The following is an 18,758-nucleotide window of genomic DNA, read 5'->3' on the forward strand; positions in this document are numbered from 1 at the left end:
TGTGTAGAGACATGCATCCATCCTCACAAACACAGAAACCTCCTCAAACCCAGACACCTAAGAGAGGTCCCTCTAACTCCAAAAGGTCTGATTCATGGAGAACAGACTCAGTGTTGAAGAAAACAGGATGCTTTGAGAAGGGCAGCTCTTAAAAATGCACTTGGAACCTATTCCTGGCCTTACTCTTAGCTTTGCAGCTGCCATTATTTTACTGGATTTAGCTACACAGAAGATTCTGGGAAAGGTGAGTGAAGGGAAATAAAATGTAACAATAGAAAAAAAATATTACAGTTCTTCAGAATCATCTCCCTTTTAAGTAGAAGTTAAGCAGAAAAAAATATTTGCTTTTACCTTGGTTAGGAAAAGGACTGTCTTTTGATTTGTTTCCACAACAGCTGACAGTACACATTCCCTGCTTAGGGTACCAGAAATAATCATTATCACTCTTAAATTGTGTGTTATGGTGATGTACCAGAGGTTAAATGTGGCTGTTGGCTTTACTGGCTGCAATTCCTTCTCAGGTGGCTTAGCACAACTCCCACATTATTTTTCCAAAACTACCCAAGAATGCGTTGAAGCTCCAGCCTTAGACTTTATTAGAAATAAGTAAAAGAGAGAAGAAAGACACATTCAGCTCTATTTACACATCATAGCTACATTCAAACTGGCTTTTAATGGAGTTTGGATACCAGAGGACAGAAATCACTGATTTTTGAAAACATACTGAATCTAAGACATCCAAAGATACTGTTTGTATTGCAGAAGGGAAAACTCCCAAGGAAAGGAACCAGACAAATAACACTGGGTAGGGCCTGTTTTTACTGCTGTGTTCGGCACATTTGTTTTTCGAGGCAGGGCAAAGATCCTTAGAAATGGTGATCAAGATACTCCCTGTCAAACCAAACTGAACCAAACCAAACCAAATTCAACCGAACCAGCAGAATCTGCTACAAAGAATGAGGACTTTGCCCCCAATCCCTCTATTGATCCTGGAATCTTAGTGTCCATGAATTTTCAGCCCCTTGGTTAAGGATGTGCAGGTCTGCCCTGCATACTCCAGCTCTGGCAGGGGAGGGACAGAGCTAAAGGAAATAAGGAAGGTCAGAAGGGGGCTGTGCAGTAAAACTAAACCAATTAGCACAGCTTTTCCTCCAAAACTGCTTTGAAATAACTATTGCAGCACCTCGTTAGCTTGCACTTTAAAGTAAGTTGGACAAGAAAATAAACTCCTGACCAAAGTCCAGTCCCCAACAAAGCCCTTGCAAGGTGGCTGGCTGGCAGGTGTGTCTCCAGACTTACAGAGAATCATAAAATCCTTAAGGAAAAGGGGTGGGAGCAAGAAGACGGGAGGTGCACTGCTCTCCCACACACTGGGCCCTCTTGGCCCCAGGGACACTGAGTCAGCCTTGGAGCTCGGCCCTTCCATCTTCTCTGGTTCAGTCTAACAAGATTCCCTCCATATTCCCATCTGCCCTCTCTGTGCTCTCTGCTGGGCGGAACACAAGTGACCCAAAGAGGTGCCAGCTGCCCGGGGCACCAGCAGCTCTTTCACCAAACAGGCAAATCCTTCATGTCCAGCATGTCCCCAAACGCACTGAACCGCGTCCAGAGAGCCTGGCTACCAGTCACAGCTCAGGGAGCGAAGCAGAAAAGATAATTATTGGCCTTGACTCCAAGCTCCTGTTTCAGTGCTTCAAGTCACTAGTGGTCAGCAAGGAGACCTTCGACGTGCTGGTGTGCTCAAATGGAAAAAGCCGGAATGAAAAGCAGGGTGAGCTTTCAAAAGCGCCCCTCTGTCCCCAGGGTGAGCCAGGGTGCACTCCCTGGCAGTGGGCTCCCAATAGGGCTCTTGGATGGCTGGTCACATCTGCTACTTCTAATCGACAAGCAAACCAAAGTGAGAAATGGAAAGGACAAGGTGAATTGTAGATGAAAGTGAAATATCCCTCCTTTCTATCAGCTCTGAGGGGTAAAGGATGAAACAGGATGAAACTGGTTTTGGTTAAAGCTGTAAAAGAATCACAGGGAGAGAGCACTTACGGAGAAATGTATTTTCATGTAAACTTTTATGCGCCCATCCCTTGTAGCTGGACATCGGGAAGGATGTTAATAAACATCATCAGGGGGAGAAAAACACAGTAAAAAAAGAAAATCAGACTACAAACCCATCTTTTCCAAGATGTTCAAAATAGCTTTGCAGCTATATAGTGCGGGGAGCCGAGCACACTCAGATACAAGTTTGCATCTTAAACGTAAGCGCACATACATACAAACAAGGTTTTGCAGATATTTGTTAGCTGTACTACAAGATTTTCCAGGGCTGGTGCTGCAGCTTATGTTACCGAGCTTTTATATAGCTGCAGATCAGCCCCCTAAAGAAGCAGCCTTGGAGAGAAGCTGAAATAGTGACAGTTTGTGTTGCTGGGGATATTTCTGAGACGCAGTTGCTGTTTACTGTGTTTCTATTTCCAATCAAGCTGCAAAGTCCACCCATAAAACATGAGGAGGCATTTCTCTGGGTGTGGGACAGTGCAACACGCACGCAAGGAGGACCAGCTCTTCAGCTGCTCCACCAAAATACTCTTAAGCCCTATCTGCAGCAGAGCATTTGGCCCATAAAGGAGAAAACTATAGCCTGAGCCCCGAGTTACAAAGCTTCTCTCAGTATATATTTATGCACAAAGCTCAAATAATTTAATACCACGCCTCACTAATCATGTGAATGCACAATTCTTGCAGGGGCAAATGGTTCTTTTATCTCGTGCACCTCTTGCTCTTGGCTGGAAAAGGTGCCTCAGAATCTTACTGGCTCTTTTAAAGGTGGCACCTACCTATTTGTGGCAAATACAGTCCAGTGTGATTCACTGTAGGCTTCTCAGGACAGATTAACCTGCCCTACAAGGAGTCAAAAACTAGTCCTAACGATGGCAAATCACAGCACATGGCCAACTGGACAACTTCTTTCCACTTCAGAGGGGAAATAAGGTGATACCCTCTGGAGTATGTTCTTCCTTGTTACACTCCTGTTACCACGTTAATGCTAATGATTGTACAAAGTGTGAGAAAAATGCTACAAACACCTAAAACAAAGGAAGATTGGTCAAGAATATGCAAAAGCATGCGCAAAAGGATGTAAAGAGCATTTCAACATAACAGTTTTCTTCCTTATTCCCTTCTTAAAAGCAAGAGGTGTGCAGGGTTGCAAAAACACACAATTTGCCAACAAATGTACAAACTGCAGCTCATGAAAAATAGTGAAATGGAGACCCAAAATTCAAGGCCAGTACAAGTTCACAATATGAACTGGAGATCAGAAAATTGGCTCCTAAAGCAAGAAAAAGAGAACATCAATTCCATTTTTTTTTCTAAGAAAACCATTTCCTACCAACTTTGAAAACAAGAATGCCTACAGTGATCTGGGCTCTCTGTGATGGTTTTGGCTTGGCTCCCTTGCCCCTCCTCAGCTGCGTGGCCAAATGTGAGTCTAACCATGAGGTTCAGAGTTGTGTTCTTCTTAACCTTCCACTTCATGCTTCCAAGTTTAGACTGCAGTAATATGGCCTTTCAGAAATTTCCCTTATTCTTCATTACTTCTAAGGTGAGAGCTTACATTTCAGCTCGTATCTGCGATGCCAGACTACTGCAGAAGCACAACACGGAGTTAATATATTGGGGTTTAGCCTTTTTGTACTCTTCCTTGGATTTTTAATTTACTTTTTAGAACCACTACAAGAGCAGCTCAGTGGCTCCAAAAGTGCCATAAGCTCTTGCCCTAATTTTGATGCCTAGACACATAATGAAATATAGAGGTGATCTCTTGGATGCAAGATTTGCAACGGCAACTTGCCACCGTCCGTTGTGGTGGGGCAGGATCATGACTAATTATTACGTTCATTAAACACCCAGTGACAAGTCCATGCTGTCACCGCGTCCCACCAACGCTCCTGAGTATGAAGAGAGATGGGGTGAGAACTGAAAGTGCCCTGACTGCTCCTGAAAAACTGTTCTCCGTCCAACCAGCCGCTCTTCCAAGCCACAGGACGCTTTCCAGAGTGGTTATGAGCTCCACCTCAGTCTGGCCTGGTCAAGATGAATCTTGCCTTTGAGCAAGACAGAAAAATTCACAAGGGAGAAAATCAGATTTGGAAACTAAACGTTTTGTAATCTCCTGCCATGCAATTTGGCTTGCAGGCAAACTTCCAACCCTTTCAACAGCAAAAAAACCAGACAAATACACTGTCTTCTACCATCTCCTGGTATATTAAGGCCAGAGTGTGATGTGATACCACACACATTTAAAAAGCTGTACAAGCAGAAGGGAGTGATGCACCATGCACACTGGTAGAGGAGAGAGCAAACACAGCACACAGAATCAAAGAGAGCCAAAGAACCACTTCTGTTACGCAAATTTATCTTCTCGTGCTCCCTTGCCAAACTGGACACGGCTTTCCTGGAATAAGGAGCATCCGGGTGATCTGTGGTACTGCTGCTGCTGAGGCAACTCTCTGCATCAGGAGAACCTAGAGCATCCAACCTTTGGCCAAAGGAGAGCACCAGACAAGGAAAAAAGAAACACCATCAAAGCCAGCCAGCAGTGCTGAGCATACGGCTGGCTCTGGGTATGACCGGGTTATTGCACTGCTCTTATCAGCACAGACGAGTTCAAGGTCAGCCTTGATGCACTCACTGAAAACTGACACTGCCTGTGTCCTGCAGTCAGCACAGCTTCAAACCAAGGCTCCCAGTTATTAGCAGTTATTTTGTTTATTATTGTGGGGCCTCAGGACAAACAAAAAAGGAGCCCCATTGTGCTCAACATCAGACAGAAACGCTTAATTGGCCTCTTCTTAGGTTGCTCCCTTCAGCTTCTATTAAAAAAGATATTTTCAAACATAAATAAATTCAAATTTCAGAATTCCAGATATCAGTTCCCTGGAATTTGCATCTGTAAAAATTTAACGTGAATTCGCCTCCCACCAAACACTTCACTCTTTTACTTTAAGAAAAAATTATATTCTATAATATTGGTCCTTGGGAGGTAAATAGACTTTTGTCATTCAGTTAATAGCTGGATTTAAGCTCGAATTTTCTCTGAACTATGTGAAAGTTGCAAAATCATTGGTTTTCTGTTGTTTCTCCCCTCAAACTACAGTATTTATGTATCAACAACATAAATGACAAATGCACAGGAATATTCACAAATGGAAAAACAAATTAAGAGCTGAGTTTTACTCAGTAAAAACTGTTCTGTGAAATGTGAAGCCATGCTGCAATCTCGTGAGTTCAGCAGAATAATGAAACCAGCTCATAGACAGATGAGTACCAACACTACCACAGAAGCAAATGCAGGAAAACACAAACAAAATTTGTGAAGGAAAAGTAAAACCTCAGACTTTCCACTTTCTCTGAAGGTATCTGGTCATACACTTTCTTAGAGATGCCAAGGTAGCTGTACCAATGGTCTGGTCTCCCACACCAGCATTGACAGTGCTTTTAAAACTTGCTAAATACAAAAGGGGAAAGAAGAAAGTGAGGCAAAAGGAAGGCAGCCCATCATTCCAAGAGCCATTCACCCACAGTGTCCAATCGCCCCGATTTGTCAGCAGATAGATCCTGAGGATCAGACCATCACTGTAAAGTATTTTATGACCATTTTCAAATGCAAATACTTTCTGCTGAGTCTCCACCTCACTCAGATTTGTACCAATAATTTAGCGGTCACCAGCTATTACATCTTATTATCTAACCCTTCAGACTCTGATTCCTTTCTTTTTTTTTTTTTTTCTTACTGTTCACTGATGTTTCCATTCACCTTTGAAGATGCCTGTTTAATTTAGCTGGGTTTTCAGACCACACTGTGAATTACATTTCCCACAAGCTTATTCCAGCAATTTCTTGGCAATAAATGATATTTGGATACCCCACAGAAACCCCACATCAAATATTGATTACTGTTATTTCCATTACCAGAGACTAAACCAGTTAGGTCCTAAGGGCAAATTAAAGAGCTTGCTTCCAAGTTCTGGACCTTTAGAGAAAGGATGTATCTATTCTCCATAACAAGGAAGATGCTGACACAAAAGCAAATAATTACCCTAAAAATGGTTCATTCTCTGGCTTGGTTAAATAAAGAAAATATAGTAAACTACTTTGCATGCAGAGGATAAAATCAATATAGTTTCCATTCAGGCAATAAAAATTATAGCATATTGCTTTAGATACATAGATACTCTTCATTTAAGGTGGAGTTTCCACAATTCCCTGCTGAATACCCAGCTCTGCAGCGTGCACCTCTCTGTAGCACTCAGCAATCTCTGCTTGACATTAGTACTAAACAATATTCATTAAGAGCATAACACTAAAGTGCAACATGTAAGTAAATCAAACTCTCAATGCTCTATTTTACAAATTTCATGGGCCACTGGGGATAATTAAAAGGGTAATTATACAAAGTTGGTGCAGTTTTGAGACTCAAATGACATTTTCTGCTTTAAAGCACTTGACAATCTGGTATTTTTCTACCAAGACAGTCTTTTTGTACTTCGATGGTCAAACATCATAAACAAACAAGAACTGTTTTTAAGGTATTTCAATTCTTTTTTGTCTACCTCTCTCCCCACACTGTTTTTCTTGATCAATACCACTCACTAGTTATTCCTAAAAGCCCCATATTGTGAAAAAAAGCAAGACCGTTAGAAAAAGAAAAAAAAAAAAAAAGTCCCTGATCACCATAAAATGCCACTGAGTCTCAAGTCTGGTTTAAACTGTAGCTCTGAACAAAAATGGCATTGCTTTGGGTGTTTACAGCACTGGAGCACTGTTTGGTTTGTCACTGTGTTTAACCACTGCTCTAAAGCCAGCAAAGTACATTACTGGTAGTAACAGCTCATGAAAAATACAGCGAAGAAACTGCTAGTGGCAGAAGCATTTAACTTTCTTGTTAGCAGCCTCCCCCATGTGGCACTTTAGCACCAGCAAGTTGTTTATTATGTTCTGTGCCAGGCAAAACTGATTAAATGGGGCTCTTAAGAATCAAAGCGTTATAAATTCATGGAAATACAGCAAGCAATAAATTCCATGGAATTAAAAGCTTACTAGTGCTATTAGCATTTCAGGGTGTTTGCATTGTTAATAGTGATGTGCAAAAATGATGTTCCTATAAGACAAGGCAAACCAACAGAACATATGCTTTAGCTGCTGTATTTTTATACCATGTCATCATCAATGGCAATTTTTTTCCCCAAAAAACCTAAAAAGCTCATTAATGTTTTAAGGAAAAAAAAACTGAACCAAGGGTCTGTAGACCAAAGATTCACATCCCTAGTTAAAGAAAAGGAAACACAATGTTGTTGTGACTCTGTGGAAGAGCAGGAGATGGATTTCTGGAACAGAGCTGGGGAGGAGGGAGAAGGGGTGAGGCAGGGTGACTTTGGTGGCACCACAGGGACACGGTACAACACAACTTGCTAACAATTTAATAAGTAAACTCGATGCATAGTAATTCATAATACCAAAAAGAAAGGGCAATGTAGTCTGACCTGGTGGTCAGTAAATCTGTCAACAGCTCTCCAAAGAGACATCTTTACTCCGGGTCACTCTATCATCATTCCATGGGAATGACTCTGCTGGCAGGTGACTAACTTCTCCATCATTACTGCAGAGCTCCATGTGAAACACGAGCCCAGGCTGGGATGAGGCCTTCCCTTATGCCCATCTGTTTGCAGGTAGCTAATAACTTTGTAAATGGAATTCCTTTCAAGCAGAAACTCAGTAAAGAAACTGCTTTAGGTGTGTGGCTGAGCAGGAGAGGAATGGGACACTATTCCAAAACTGCAAAAAAATAGGCCTTGTAGGGTTTGTTGTTGGATTTTTGGGGAGTTTTTTGCTTTGGGTCTGTTGTTTTCTTTTTAAAAAGGAACAATTTGTACCTTTCTGAGCTGCCTGAGCACACAGCAGCCAGATAACCTAACCTGCAATGTCCCTCTGGAGGGCAAGGGGCAAATCTGGCTCTTGTTGCAGACAGGAAAATCAAATCACTGCCTTGTTGCCACAGTTAAGGTCTGACATAGGATAAAGAGCATATTCTGGATGGTACATCATGCACAGCTGGCAGCATGCAAAGTCAAAAAGAAGTCCCAAGAAAGCTTTGTCCAGAATAAACAGTCCCCATGCCATGGAGTGAGTCAGCTGCAGGGGTAGGAAATGAACCCCAAATTCTGTCTTGTGGGCTCAAGCTCTGTGCAAAGCACCCATGAACAGCAAAAACCCTCTCCCAAGACCGAGGGGCTTGACGTTTTATTTGCCTCAAGCAAAACAAAACAAAGCAGTAGGTTTTTAACTGCTCAGAGGCACGTTGTCCTTTTGATGTATGCATGTCCTGGCAGTCACACATCTGCATCGGGAGAGAAATAGCCCAGTTTTTTTGGCACTTATTTAGTCCTTTTCATCTGAAAGTTGAAAATGCACCACCGGTGAACCTTTGCAGCTCTGGGTTCTGCATATAAAAAGCAGCTGCTGAATACATGCAGGGAGCGAGGGCTTTTTCTTAATGTTTGAACAGTTCCAAGTTCAAACCCATTAAAGTCCAGGTCACACCGGGATCATGTCACTGTTAATGCATCCAGTTACACGCTGAGGGAAACCCAATATAAAACTATGATAAACTCCAGTTCTACTGCAGAGATACTCTAAGGTCTTGCCCAGATGATGCCACAGATCACTCTTCATGGGCGGTGACCAGACAGGATGGCAAAGTCAGAGGACAGGTCTCTTTACAGCTGTTTTTAAAAGAGATCTCCTCAAATATCAACCGAGTTTGTTGGGACATTTTCCCTTCTCTCCTTCTGGGGGAAGAACTTACTGTCCCAGTGACGTTTTCTCTTATACCTCGCAGGTTCCCACACAACCTCCTCCCACAGCACCAGGAGCTCACCCACTGCTGTGCTTCACAGTGAACACCCCTAACTCCATGCTCCTTCTTTTGGGGGCCAGTCCTCTCTGCAGGTGGGCATTGTCCCACTTGTTCTTGGGGGATTTCACACCTGGCCAGCTGTGTGCTGCCCCAGGCATGGCAGCAGCAGGGGAGCAGGAGACTTGGGACAGCCCCAGCCACCTGGAGATACTGCAGGACTCTCTGCAGAAACCTGGCACCTCATCACACAGCTGGTACAGCCCTACTCTCTCGCTAAGAGGGCAACTGGCAGCTTCTGGCAGGGCAACTTCAAGGACAGGTTCCTCAGGTGATGGAAGTGATGGAGTACAAGTGATGCTGGGATGCAGGAGATGTAGCACAGCACCACGGTACAGCCCTGCCCGCCCAGGAATCACTGCAGGACTTCTGCATCAGCTTCAAACACAGCCAGGCCTACTAAACCAAACTATTTATGCAGCTCCTCTCTGAGCTTTCCACCCTAACTGTGCTGGGAAAGGAGGAAAAGGACTTCACTGGACTTTTTCACCTTATCAGGTATCTAGAAAATCTGGTGGTTGATCTGGATGCATTTCAAGGCAAGTTAACCATGGCAGCTTATGGAGCAGCATTGCTCCAGCTGGCCTGCAGATCATGAGCACAGGACACAAATTCTGGGGAGATTTAGCATGCACACATTATACACATGGGATTTACACCACGTACGTGTTGGATTTGCGTTTTTCTTCTCACTATTTTCTGAAACTTACTGCTGGGTTAAAACATTATAAAGAACTGCGAATGGTCTGAGAGATTCAAAATGTGTAGTTTTTTAAAAATTAGTAACTTTATTAGTAAAATGAAAATTGTCTTTAAAAAAAATTGCCTTGTGCACTTGAGTCTCATTGAGGAGAAACTCAGAAAAGCCAATCTGCATTTCTGAACTATATTCTCTCAGATATTCACCATTCCAAAGAAGAACAGGCCAGACTCTCCTTTTAATTACGTAAATAAAAATCCAGGTAATTCTTTCAATTTTAACTAATATTTTGTCTAATTAACATATTTTCTTTTTTTTTTTTTTTCCTCCCAAAACATTCATTTATCTGCTGTGAAATCAAAGGCAGAAATGAATTAGTTTGAAGATAGCAGAGAGTAAATTGCAAGTTTGGAACCTCGTAGCCTTACCCTGGCAATTTGTCTCATATAATTGACTCAGCAGACATGCTTACAATTTCTTACAACTTTTACAAGACCTCCTGTGGGCTTATTTTAATGTTCTCCAAAACTGAGCTCAAAGCTTTGGACTCTCTAAGCAAGTAGCACCAAAAGCAATCATCTTTCCCTCCTTAAAAAAAAAAGGAAACAAACAATAAAACCACATTTTTCTTCCTGGATATTAGATTTTAAAGAGGAACAAAGAGGCAAATGAATTCACACTTTTTCAGAGATTATTTTTTGTTCCTTTTCAATAACGCCATTTTTAATAAGGTCCAATTTGCATTCACTAAATCTTTAGAAGCAATAAAATAAAATTCCCAGTAAAATTCCCTTTCCCAACTACTGGAATAAAATTTAAATGGAGAAGGATGGCAGCAATAAAACAAACTCTAACCACAAAAAAGGGGTTAAAAAGTCCCCCATCCCTCCCCCCCCAAAGAAAGGAAATGTTCTCATTGCCCATATTATTGATTTATGCTGTTGTTGGCTTTTAAATGCATCATTTCTATTTCTAAGATCTTTACAGACAATTACTAATGACACAACTCCGTGGCCCTGCTCCATTGGTGGAAGTGCCCCAGGAGCAGGAAATGCTGTGCCCTTCCACAGACATTTCCTTCCAGTGCTGGGATCCACACTAACCCTTAATAAGTCAGAGGATTAGATGAAACACTTGTAGTACAACTAATAAAGATAAATACAGGGGCTATCAAAACTAACAAAAAGGGTATGACGGGAGAAGGAAGTAGACCTATTATTCCAAGGATACCGATTTGTCTTTTTTTTTTTTTCAAAGGCGGGGGAGAACAATTTTGCCCTTAAAAAAAAAATCCAACAGATCATCATATTCCAACAAAAATCTATTTTGAAAAGCCATGTTATAAACTTGGATATTAATGGTTTGCAACAGAAATGACGTCAGAGTCTTAGTTACAAACATCCAAATGTTTGTGCTACCCTACTAAAAAAATAAACAGTGAACTCAGAGTCAGAAATTACCCATTTCAGCAATTAACCAGTATTACGCAAAACACACTGAAAAGTATAGAGCTGGCAGAGGTGGGAGAGCCAGAAATTAAATTCACAGATTGCACTGGGAGAAATACCGAACAATTAAGCATCTCAGAGGTGGTGTCTGAAGTTCCTGCCATTATCTGAGTGAAAAATGCTTTTGTATGTTGCAATGAGAAATACGGGCAGGCAATCAGCAGGACCAAAACTTTTTTTTTTCTTTTTTTTTCAATGTCCTGGCTCTAGGATGAGCTCCCAGATTAAAAAGGCTAGCCTCCCACAATGCCCACTGACATCACTGGTCTTGTAACCCTTGTAAAACACGGCTGCCATCGCTGTACAACAATCACTTAAACATCACGGAAGATATACTTCTGGTGCAGGAACAGGCAACAGGCAGCGACCTTACAGATGACCAAATAAAATATGCAATAAGAATCTATTTCTGGAGTCATTTTGTCACACCTCCGGATTTTATAACACGGGAACGTGGACCGTCTGCGATGTGAGTGTTCCAAAGGCAGGTTCCAAACCTGCAGGTGGCTCTTGCCCCTTGTGCTGAGAGACAGGCACGGCCATGAGACCACAGTAGACAGCACTGGTGTGGTTGGAAATCCACCAAGCCTATCACAAGCAAGTGAAAAACATCACTGCAGACACTGGCCTGGCAGCATAAGTTGTAAAAAGTGTTAGCACAGCTCTGAATTCAGAGTTCATTGCCTGCTCCAGACGAAAACCTTGAAACTGGGTATTTCCACCACATTCTGTGTTTGAGACCAAGCATGAGTTCAGGCCATCTGAATAGGAGGTCATGCCCTGCTTCTGGAATAACAGGCCAGTGCTGCTCCTGCCTTTGCCACTCCCAGTTCTTTCCTCAGCCAAGCTGTGATAAAATGCAGCACATCCTGACATATTATCCAGCTTGGTTTTGGCCAGAAATTGCACAGTCTGCATCACACGGTGTATTATGAGCTGTTTCCTTGGTGCACCTGTACTGGCAAACATCAGTGCATCCATTTTGACTGCTTAATTTGGAAGTCACAACCTTTACATGTTGGGCCATTTTCAGTATATGCATTTGTTTCAATACCTGCACCTGTCTGATCTGTGGGTGCAGATGAGGCTAATCTGGAGGTGTGTATGAACCTCTCACAGCCTTATGCTCCATGTTTTTCATGGATTCAGAATGGGTGATGTTACTAACAGGAGGAATGCTGTGGGATTATGCAAAATGCTGGCCACCTCTTGCTCACTTTAGCAGTCTTCTTGAAGACCAGAAAGATTTGGTCCAAAAGCATCAGATAAGAGGATCAAAACCTGCTACTGACTATCTTAAAGCAGAGAAACATATTTTTCTATCAAGCCACTTGAAGATTTGTAAGATATTAAGGAATATTAAGAAGAAGAAAAAGAAAAAAGCTAAATGGGCCAAAAGAAAACAAAAGAAACATGTTCTCTCGAGATTGCTAATGCTGGCAGACAATAGCACAGAAAGAACTCCTCTGACAGGTCTTTGAAGTCTTCAATACAGCAAGCTAGTGGGCCATGTTAATGAGATTTGCTCAGATAGTTCTTAAATTATCCCAAAATGTCTTAATCTATTTTCTACATCTTCTTGACCCAATTGCTTCAGAAATGTCACAGCTTCCCACATGTCTGGACTCAACCTTTCATTCAAATAGGCAAGGTCTTCATACACTTTGTGTTTTCATGACCCCCACACAGATTTTTTTAGAGTTTACCCCACATCACACAGGTAATGTTGTAATTTCTGTTACGAATGAATACAGAAACACTTTGCACCACACTGTACCTCTGAAGCTTAAGAAAAGGTTTGACCTTAGGGCCTTCCAGTAACTCAAACTTCTTAACAACTAAGATATTACAACTTCTCCCAATAATCCAAAAGTAAATAAATCCAGTCTTAGATGAGGCCAGACAGACACTGATCACTCCAGCTACAGGACTATCAGTCCAGCAGCAAGGGAGCAGCACGGGATCAGTCTCCCTAGACCCTGTTTCCTACTGAGGGTGACACAAGTGCTCATGCAAAATGCTTCCTGTACAGCTCTGTGTAATTTGGGCCCACTGGAGAAAACGTCCAAGAACGAGGTTGCCTGCTCTGTTACAGCCTTCCTTGTGATTGCACCCCAGCCCATACTCAGGACCCCATATTCTGAAGTAGCTGCACACTACATGTCCTAGGGACAGGAGCTGTTTCTGCTCCCTAATATACTTTAAGACCTTTAGGTCAAAAGCAGAAAGAGTCAAGGTGCCAAATTCACTAGGGAAAAACATCATCCTACCAAATTCCCACTGCCTGATGTGCAAACACTCCTGCCACCCAAGCCAGTACAAAAAATAGGACTAAGGACATCAGCAGCACATCTTCTGGAAGTCACCAGCAAGGAAGAAAGTCCTGGGCAGAAACTGCACACACTGCTGAGCCTTTCATAAGCAGAAATATGTCTGAAAGAGTTTGTTTCACGGTTTTGACTGTTGCCTGCAATGGCCAGCAAAGACATGGTACAGCAACTTGATGACCTGGTTTGAGAACCATTTTTCTTCCTGATGAAACAAAGTTTGAAAAAAGTAATTTTTTTTTTTTTTTTTGGTCCACTTTGTTTTTCACATAGACCAAGTACACAATCCATTTTTTGTACTGAGCTTAGGAGAAAAAGTCTTTCTGACCTTTCTCCTGGCTTGAAGGGAACAGAGGTGAAAATACAACTATATAAGAAATTTAAAGCACAAACTCACAGATTTATCTGTTGATCATCTCATTCAGCCCTGAGCTTCAGCAGGCAGCTTCTGGTTTATTATCAATATTTAATCAGCATTTAACTCTGACAAGCATTAAGATTTGAAATTCTAAACTAAGTGCAACTTTGCTAAACCCTTTGTGTTGATTTTTTGGCCGTTTAAGATTTACTAAAGGATTCTATCTTTGCTATCTTAAAAGTCTACATGTGCCTTTTGTTATCAATAATGTACAATTTTAGTAGCATGTTCTGTACTTTTCAATTTTTCAGCATGCAAGGTATCCCTGATTTACAATGCTCACTGAATGCTGTTTGATTATTGAAAATGCTTTTACTACATTTAAGCAAATGACTGCTCCTGGAAAACTAACACTATTGTCCATAATTCTGTAAAAATACATTTTCCCCTCCCTTCTCCCCAAATCAAACATTTCAAATTCTTACTTTGACAAAAAAACCTAGTGTATAATTAGGCATTATGCCTAACAGTGCTAAATAAAGGAGTATGTAAACATCTTAATTCTGAAGGTTTAACCATCAAAACCCCTTGCTGTTATCTGTTCTGCTACTTGTGCTCCTGTTCAGAGATCCTTGGAGCTCACAGAAAAAAAGAAAAAAAAAAAAAGAAAAAAAAAAAAGAAAAAAAAAAAAAAAAAAAAAAGGGGAAAAAAAAAAAAAAAGCAAACAAAACACGCAGACTAAAAATCTATTTTGCCAGCTCTGAGCTGCCTCCCACCCTGCATGCTCGAGGCCAGGCTCGCGAGCAGGGCTGGGACACCCGGGGCCACGCGGCTGCTCCTCAAGGAGTACAGTCCTGCTCTGCAACTGCTCTGAGCGGCTTAACCGCTAACTCAGGAGATGGGATTTCACCTGAAATTAAGCTATCAAGCAATTGAGCTCAAACTCAATCAACCAAACCCTTAACCTTCCCTGTTTCAGTGGCACTGCTCTAATTAGGACTCTATCACTATTTCCATTACTATCTCCTATTCTCATGGTTTATTATCTCAGCGGTTTCAATTCTCGCCCAGTTTAAATTTGACATCCAGTTTCTTGGACCACATATCATTCATTATGGCTTTATTTTATGAAATATGTTGCAAGACTACAGACCGGTCCTGAAATAAATAGGTTTTCATTGAAAACTGCACCCCTCACTACAGTAGAAGCAGGACAGAGCCAAATCTTCTTTGAGAAACAATCCTGACATTAAAGGACATGTTGAACAGCTTGTTTTTCATTAAGTTTTAAATTTTGTTGAGCAATTTGATAACGTATCCTTGAACACAGCTGCCCCATGCTTCTCCAGTCCTCACTGTCTTTCCCCTGAGCCTGAACCAGCTTCTAGGAAACAGAGTTTGGCTGAACTCAGCTTACCAGCCCTGCTCAGGGGTGAGAATCAATAACCTATGATGCACAGGAGATCAGACTGAAAAATCTAATGGTCTTTTCCAGTGAATCATCCAAACAGCTTTCTGGTGAAGGATGAGTGACAGAGGGGACGTGTGCCTGAGTGGTACACTGATGGTAGTAGTACAAAATAGATCTGCTTTTGGAGACACAGTCTACAAGCACCAGGGAGTCTAAAGGTACTGTTGTGCATTTAACACCATCAAAATTACGAATTTTCCTGGTTCACATAGGACACAGCCACACACGAACCAGAAACAAGAGACCCGTTAATGATGAGGCCCTCTGATGCACCTGGGACTTTAAATTCTTCCCTTCTTCACAAAAAACTCAAAGGAGGAACAACACTGCAGAGCAAGGAAGCACTATCTCCTTAAACTGCAAGATCTACTTCTTCTCCAGTAGCTGAAATACATCTAATATGGGCTCCACCATGAAAAAAAAAACCAAAAAAACCAGTAAGATTCAAATCTTGAAGAGAGGGATATATCATATAGCTGACATATACCATTGACATGGCCAAGGATTGCAATATTCACTTGAACTTCATGAATTTCATCCTAACTAAATAGATATTTTTGGCAACAAAGAACTGGAAAAAAAATCCCATATCTTCCTCAGATCTATTTTAATTTAAAACAGAAGAGAACAAGGACATTTTTTTCCCCCCTTCAAGTACATTTTAATAAAATTAAAAATAAAAATAGCTCTAATTCACTCCAATGCATTTAGTCAGTCTGCAAAATTCTAAGTTTAAAATGAAATCACCATTTTATATTCAAACAAGGTCAAGAGAACAGCACTAACGAGCACTGACATCACAGCGAACAGCAGCCACTGCTCAGCGCTTACATCAGTGTTGCTTGTTGCTATGGTGCTTAACCGACTATTAATTTCTGAAAGAAGGTGATTATAAAGCAGCCATATGAACCTCAGTCAGATGACACCCTTCAGTACCAAACACTGATCTGTGTTACTCTTCTGCGAGTTAATTTTGTGAATCACCACTTTTGTGATGTTAATATTCCTTCCCAACTCGAAACTTTGGACCAGAAGACAGGCAAGGAGTTAATTTAGAAGCAAAGGACTTTCACACTGCTTTAAATAAAAATCATTTTGCAGAGAGTGATATTTCTTTCCCTTTTGCTGTGCTCCAAAAGACTAAAAAGCATGTGTTTTAACTTTCGCAGTGATAATAAGCAATCAAATTAACGACTAAATTTTGCTCTCCTGCTCTGCTTGACTTGCTGCTGGAAATCCAGGCGTGTCTCAGCCTGGGATGAAGTAGCACTGAAGCTGACTTGACCATTCCCCAGGGATTTGGCTCAGTAAAGGGACCTTGCCACAGGCTGTACCACTGCACTCACAGCCCAGCAGCCATGGACCATGGACCTGCCACAAAGACCAGCCAGAGCAGGGTCTTCCCATTCCCACACAGGCTCTGCCCGGTTCCCAAACAGCTGTCTCAGAACATGGCTGAAAGCCAAAAAGTGCATCTTGTTGGCCTTGCTCCTCAAATGCAACTGGACACCTAAACCACCTAAATCATTGGCCTCTCAGGCAAAATGTGAGATTTAAAGCACAGCATTTACTCCAAAGCCCAATGCTGCAAACTTTATCCATGTTGACAGAAAAGCCTTTACTTGTGCAGCTAAGGTACGGTCCTGGGGTTTGCAGGATCAGATCCTTTGTTCAGACGTACTTCAAAAATTGCGTGAAAAACAATATATTTGTATTTACCTTCTTCAGTTGCTCCTGTAAAGCAATCTTCAGTTACAGCCACCCAAAGAGGTCACTCTTCTTACCCTGCAGAGAAAGGAGGTGACACACATGACTCTGGGTCAGTGTCAGCAGCAACACCCAAAGCATTTTCATTGGCACCACACTTGCAAGTACAAACATAAATAAAGCAACAAATGAATCTAATCGCGTTTAATGGTGAATGACTTTCAGAGAGAGTTAATAAAAACAATCAAGTCACAGGACTGCCGCTTATCAGTACCAGCTAGTGTGAGGTTCTTCAGTTCAGCACAAACAACTTGGTCTTTGGGAGGAGAAAAAGAGAAGCAAAAAACCCCATGGAGATGAGACATCTTTGTTCTCTAACATAAACTTTCTTAATCTTGATGTCTATCAATCCATCTTCAGTTTGAATAATAAATGAGTTCAATTCTTTGTTTCAGAAACCTGACTATTGTCTGCATGGGTTCTCTTTACTTAAGGCATTTTAAGACCATTTGTAACCGCTGCTACTTTTACATTCTGGATACTTTCTCTTTTTTCCATCTTTTTCCATACAGTTACAGTCCTAGATGAGATTTTAGAACTAGCTGCATCTTCCTAATTCAGAAAGTTGTTTACTGTCTTGGGATATCTTCTCATTAAGCATTACCAAGAGCACGCCAAGGTGGTGAGAGCAGTGGGTATTAAAAGGAGGAATAATTAAAGTGTATCTTTATAAAAAGTAGGAGGGAGAAAACAGCACGTGTAGGTTTTTTTTGTTTTTTTTTTACCCTGTATATTACTGCATCTTGTGTACTCTCTCTTATGCAAAAGAGTATGTAATCTTTTAAGAAACATGACAATCTGCCACTTTCTGTTCATGTAATTGGGATCAACATATGGTACAAGAGAAAAGAAAAACATTTGTTTATTAATTTAGATCAAGTTACTAACTCAAACCACTAACAGCATTCAGAATTAATTCCACATCAATTGACCAAATACCTTAACAGAGTAAAATTATAACATAATTTTACTGAAATGTTGATCTTCTGCCGCAGGGGCACAGAGTAATATGCAACACAGACAGAAAGAAATATGTGATAATTTGGTGACACAGATGACTTCATACAAAACGGAAAGTCAGTGACATGTGGATGTGTAAGACAGAGCTACGTGAAACTCCATTTCATAAAATTCACACAGTGATGTGGAGTTTTGGGGGTGTTTGTGAAACTCACCAAATGGTAAGTTGTGCTATTTACATCACTAGGTGAAGCTTTTTACTGAAGCAGTAAAATACCAACCTCTGGGAAAAAAATCAGAATCTTCACTAAGTTCTTTCAAAAGAATATGAACTCATTCACCATTTATTTTGGAAGGAAAAATGTTTTCACAGTGAGAATGAGGCATTACTTCTTTACCATTGAAACCTGATTATTTTTAGCTGGGAGAAAAAAGGTTACCATGATATGAAATGAATACTGGTTTTATCTGCTGCTCACTGGCACTTTATTTCATTTTTGTTTTTTATGTTTTGAGTGAGAAGCTCTTCACAATTCTTGTAATGCAGCACCAGCACATCAGGGGCCAAAATTTGTCTGCTGTGTAGGAAGCCCTGTGTGCCTTGCTGAGGTACACATATAAGACATTCCTGATTCTGCACTGTAAAGGACATAACACTACTCCATCATAATAGGTCAGGGCTCACCTTCCTGAGAGTA

At 41.3% G+C, this 18,758-nt stretch overlaps 1 protein-coding gene across 18 annotated transcripts in view; it reads right to left on the bottom strand.

The window, feature by feature from the left end:
* The window catches only part of FOXP1 (forkhead box P1), a 380,821-nt gene that overhangs the window by 203,261 nt on the left and 158,802 nt on the right, over nucleotides 1–18,758 (bottom strand). For all 18 annotated transcript variants that reach the window (XM_040076749.2, XM_040076751.2, XM_040076756.2 and 15 more), the window contains one exon: nucleotides 17,053–17,118. The gene's annotated coding sequence lies outside the window, so the exon portion shown is untranslated. The remainder of the gene's footprint in view (nucleotides 1–17,052; nucleotides 17,119–18,758) is intronic.

Source organism: Hirundo rustica, chromosome 12 (genome assembly GCF_015227805.2).
Source record: "Hirundo rustica isolate bHirRus1 chromosome 12, bHirRus1.pri.v3, whole genome shotgun sequence".
NCBI lineage: Eukaryota > Metazoa > Chordata > Aves > Passeriformes > Hirundinidae > Hirundo > Hirundo rustica.